Consider the following 5,764-nt stretch of genomic DNA (forward strand, 5'->3'; position numbering starts at 1 on the left):
ATTGTAATTGTAATTGATTGAATGAATGATGTAATTGATTGAATGAAGGATTGAATGATGTAATTGATTGAATGAATGAATGATGTAATTAATTGAATGAAGGATTGTAATTGAATGAATGAATGATTGCAATTGAATGAATGAATGATTGTATAGGTGGTAATTGAATGAACAAATGATTTAATTTTTTAATGTACAAAATAGCTATGGATATTGACCGTAGCCACTAATCAGACAGGTGTAGCCTTTTCAATTTTGGCATATTGCTACGGACTTTTAGCTACAAATAATATCCGTAGCTGTTTGAAGTTTTCGCTACAGATATAATTGCTACGGATTATATCTATAGCTGTTGTAACCTATAGCTACGGATTAAATCCATAGCCATAGGTTTCAGACCTATTGTTAAGCATCTACGATGACGGTCGTGCAACGAACTAGCTACGGACTAAAACCGTAGCCATAGATCTATAGCTACGAATTTTATCTGTAGCCTTTGCCCCTTTTTTTTGGTAGTGGATATGCATATACTGTGTGGAAATGAATTTTTTTTTTTGGAAATGTGTATGTATCTCTTAATATAGGTCTCTACTAAGTTGAAGGGGAGTTGATTGAGGGGAAGTTTGTGGTTGTTAGATTTTGTTTGAACTAAGTGAATCTATGTATTAGAATAGGTTAATCTTCTGTAAGTTGGTTTTGTCACAAATTTGACAAAGGGAGAGATTATAAGTGCTATGTTGTAAATCTAGTACCCTGAGTTGTCAAATTTTGTTGTGCCAAAACACTTCAGTATGGTTAACTTATTTTGATAGATGGAAAGTTCACCTTCATTCGAAGATGAGTGTGGTGTTATCTACATCGATGTTATATGTGCAATATGTATACATGTTCAACTACAACAACAAGTTAAAGATCATCAAGTCGAGGTACTCAAGCTCAAGCTCAAGTGCATCATTACTTCAATCTTCAAGCTTAAAGTTTAAGCTTATGTTAAAGCTCGAGATCAAGTCTCAAATTCAAGCTCAAGTACACTATTTCAAGCTCAAGTCACAAGAGCAAGCTTAAGTACATTTGCTCAAGTCTCAAGACATAAGTTCGAGGCAAGTTCAAGAATTCGAGGTCAAGATTTATGTGCTTCAAAGTGTCCTATCTACCGAAGTGACTAATGGTTCAACTTCAATACTCACATTTAAGGTATACATGACTCTAGAAAGACCTTAGGATTAGGTCATTAACATTACGTGTTTAATTTGGGTCATTGTACTTAATTTAGGCTTTACTTCGATTAGTCCTAGTCTTCGTTCGACTAGTCCAGGCACTGGCTCGACTAATCCAGGGTTTTTCTCAACTAGTCCAGATTTCAATTCAAAATTTTAAAAATTTCTGGTTGGTCCTCGACCGATCATGGAGACTGGTTCGACCAATCGAGTGTGACTCGACTAGAACTCCAGCAACATGATTTTTATTCACTCGTCCATCGAGCTGGCCACTCGACTAGTCGAGGGTCTGTTTTATCCGATCGTGCTAGAAATATTGAAATTTCGTTCTTCTAAGACCAGTCGAACTGAACCTAGGACCAGCCGAGTGAACTAATTTGAGCCTATAAATAGTGACATTTTTCAAAATTTTTCATTCATTCCAAGCCAATTCAAGCCACTGCTCTGAGAGAAAAGTCCCCACTATTGTGAAGCTATTGTGAGGTATTTAAAATTTTATTTCAATAGCTTTTTGGTTATTTAATTTCTTGATCTCTTAATTCCATTTTATTTGATATTAAAAAGAGATTTTTGATTCAACCCTTTGTGAGATCTAAGAAATTAAATCCATGTAGCCTAAGGTTGGATTTAATTTAAAATTCATTTAGACCTAGAACCCCTTCTTTTGTGAGATTGAACTTTGAACATCTTCATCTACAAAGAAGCAGTTCTACCAGCTACATCGAAGAACATTCTTCAGATAAGTATTATATTTCAATTTTCTGTATTTTTGGTTTGTGAGATTCAGCCAGGAAAATCTCTATTTGTGGTTTTGACTGAGATCAGACAGGAAAATCTCAGCGTGGGGCTTCTTATTGTGTAAGCCCATTGAAAAACACATCTATAAAGGTTTTAAGGTGAACCTTGGAAAACCTTCTTTCTTAGTGAAAGCCAATATCTCGTGGGTGTGGATATTGGGAGTGGAGTAGTTGTGTGGTTGTTTCCGAATAGTTGGTGTACACACACGAACCACTATAATTCTTGGAGTTGTGGTGGATGATTGTATTTAATTATGTGTGTGAATGTTATAACAGCTAGGTTTATTTCTTTTGCCTCTGTATCAGTTTGAGTTTTTGATACCCACAGACATTCTAGAAATTAAGTTGTCCTACCATAAGCTATTGGTTTTTAGTATAAGGTTGTCCTTAGAACAATGTTTGTATCAACCTCTCAATACTTGTGCATTTGAGGTTGCTTTTAATTTTTGTTATCTGTGTTATCTTTCTGCATTTTATTTTTATTTGGCATAGTCCTATTCCCCCCCCCCCCCCCCCACACACACACACTCTAGGACTTGGTGCTCGGCCTTTTCAATATACCATATATTCGATAGCCAATGGGTGAGTCCAACTCAGGTGATTTTCAAGAAGTCTAGGATCACCATCGTAGCCAAAGTGGATAATGAACTCGTGCCAACTAGAGTCATGACTAGTTAGAGAATGTGCATTGAGTATAGAAAATTGAATACCATCATGAGAAAAGACCACTTCCCTTTACTCTTTGTTGATTAGATTTTAGAAATGTTATCCAATCATTCTATTATTGTTTTCTAGACGGGTATTCGGGCTACAATTAAATAGAGATAACCCTTAAAGATCAAGAAAAGACAATGTTTACATGTCCCTTTAGCACTTTCACATACCGAAGGATGTCATTCATATTATGTAACGCTCCCACCACATTTCAGTGATGTATGTTGAGTATTTTTTCTGATATGGTGGGAAAATTTTTAGAGGTCTTCATAGACGACTTCTCCAACTTTGGTTCGTCCTTCATCGAGTGTATTGAACATCTTAAATTGGTACTGAAGAGATGCGAACAAAAGAACCTTGTTCTTAATTGGGAGAAATACCATTTTATGGTTTGAAAGGGAATAGTCCTTGAACATATCATATCTTCCAATGGAATCAAGGTAGAGAAATCCAAAATCGACTTCATCTCTAACCGACCTCCACCCAAAAGTATACGCGACATGCAACCTTCTTAGGACACACCAGATTTTATTAAAGGTTCATAAAGGACTTTAGTCTTATCTCTCGTCATTTATATAATCTTCTTCAAAAGGACACTACCTTTGAGTGAAGTGAAGAATGTCACGAAGCTTTTGTCAAGCTTAAAGGCATGTTGACTAGTGCACCTATCATGCAACACCCTGATTAGAGTCTTCCTTTTGAGATCATGTGCGATGCGAGAGACTATACTATTGGGGCGGTATTAGGCTAGAGAAAAGAGAAGAGGTCTTATGTGATTTACTACACAAGTAGAACTCTAAACTCAGCCCAAGTGAACTATTTTATTATGGAAAAGGAACTCCTAGCCGTAGTATTCGCTTTGAATAAGTTTAGGTCCTACTTGAAAGAATCCAAGATCGTCATTTTCACCAACCATTCAGCGTTGAAGTACCTTCTTTCTAAGAAGAATGCTAAGCCCTGCTTGTTACGATGGATCCTTCTACTCCAAGAATTTGACATAGAAATACGAGATAAGCAAATAGTAGAGAACGTAGTGGCCGACCATCTCTATCGACTTGTCTTATTGGATTCCATGGAGATGACGTTAATTGGACCGGCCCTTTCAAAGTGAAAATGGTCTAGACTCATAGGGCTGTCAAGATTGAGGTTTTACTCAAAATACAATTGTGGTGCACCTAGTTAAATGGATCAACCTGATTTTTTAAATGGCAATCTTCACTATGGGGCCTACTATTTCAATTTAGCACATGTATAATAAAGCCTAAAAATCATGTCTATAACAAAAGTCCTGGTTGTGACAGTACACAACAAATAAGCTTGAGCCTGGCTTGATGATTATGCATGGCCCAAGCCCGAATCCAAATAGGCTTGTGTTTGTGGATGAGTAATGTTTTGTGTGCATGTGAAGGTGTCTGTGTGTGTGCGTGTGTGTGTGTGTGGAAACTTTGTAGCTTGAAAAGGTGATAGGTGCTTTTTTATGTTCAAGATGGTGGCATTATGATGCTTTGAATGTATGTACTTGATATAGTTCGTTTTGCAAGCATATGCATTTGAACCTTGATATTTTCAATCTCTATTCATGCTTTTATAGTAAACACCAGATAATAGGAAAGTTCAGATATTTCACCTGATACACTGTGTCTGCAATTGAGCAATATGTGTGGTATTATCATCCAAAACCTTGGCCAATCCCGAGCTAAAGTTTTATAAATATCCTTTGCAGGTAAGATTGTTGGAGTCTTTTAAAAGTATATTAAGTATAGGATATTTGATTTTTTCTGATGATTGGCTGAGAAAGTTATAAATTAAATGAATATAGGATTGAGAATATTTTTATTGGTGTGACGAGTATGATCTGGACATGAGGATGCTAAAGGCAAAAAATGAAATTAAGGAATTGAAGAGGCAGCTATAAGCCAAGGAGAAATATATGTTGAAGAAAGAACTAGAGATCGTGAAGAAATATTTAAAAGTCACTAAAAAGGAAATGAGTTTCCTTTAGAAGGCTGTGGAAATGGAACGATGACTACATAGTTTGTTCATTGCAACCATTGTTGACGTAAACATCAACATGAATGTAAACAGAAGATATTCATAGTTATGATATGTTTAAATGTTAATTTCATTAGCAAGATGTATGTTTTAATCTTTAATTTAATGATATTGTGTGAATTTGATGTGTTTAATGTTAGTTTAATGATATTGTGTAAATTTGATTAGTAGGATGTGTGTTTGATTCGTAGGATGTGTAAATAATTAGCAGAATGTGTGTATTTAACTAGTAGGTCGTGTATTTGATTAGCAGGTTTCAAACTCAGGTCTAACAAACTGCCTAGTGTTTTTTTAATTCCATTTTACCGATGGTAACTCCGTTGGCGCTGTTTTAAATGAAGGATTTGGCGACGCTGTATATCCGTCAACAATGTAAAATTATTTTTCGTTCCATGGCTACGAATTTAAACCGTCGAGGAAAGTACTTTCAAAATATCATTACCAATGATTATTTCATCAACAGTGATGGCTAATCACCGTTGGTGTTAAAATAAGTTGTTAGTGAACATATTCCTCAAATTTCATTGCTTACAATTACTTTGAGCAGTTACGACGGTTTATTTTTATAGGATTTTTTCAATTTGCCAACGACTTTTATCTATCCTCATAGTAAACGATACCCCGACGAATTTTGTCCGTCAGCGTAGTTTAAGATACACAGACAATTGAATCTCATCGACAGCCTAAAAAGCAACACTGATGTCATTATTGTCAATGAACATCCGACAAATTTTAGCCATCGTCGTTGCCTTTCATCGATCGCTAAAATTCGTTGCCGTTGGCTAAAATCAGTTGGCGACGTTCAATTTTTTGGTAGTGACAAAGAACTTTTAGAAGCACACAAGGAGAGGATAGTAAAAAAGAGGAGTTTTATTGATATCTGAATTCCAATCACATCCCAGTTCATTACATACCACAACCCATTAATTACATTCCAAGAAAAATACCCTTCCATACGAGACACAACATGCAAGGTGTTGATGC

Source organism: Magnolia sinica, chromosome 17, assembly GCF_029962835.1.
Source record: "Magnolia sinica isolate HGM2019 chromosome 17, MsV1, whole genome shotgun sequence".
NCBI classification, from domain to species: Eukaryota; Viridiplantae; Streptophyta; class Magnoliopsida; order Magnoliales; family Magnoliaceae; genus Magnolia; species Magnolia sinica.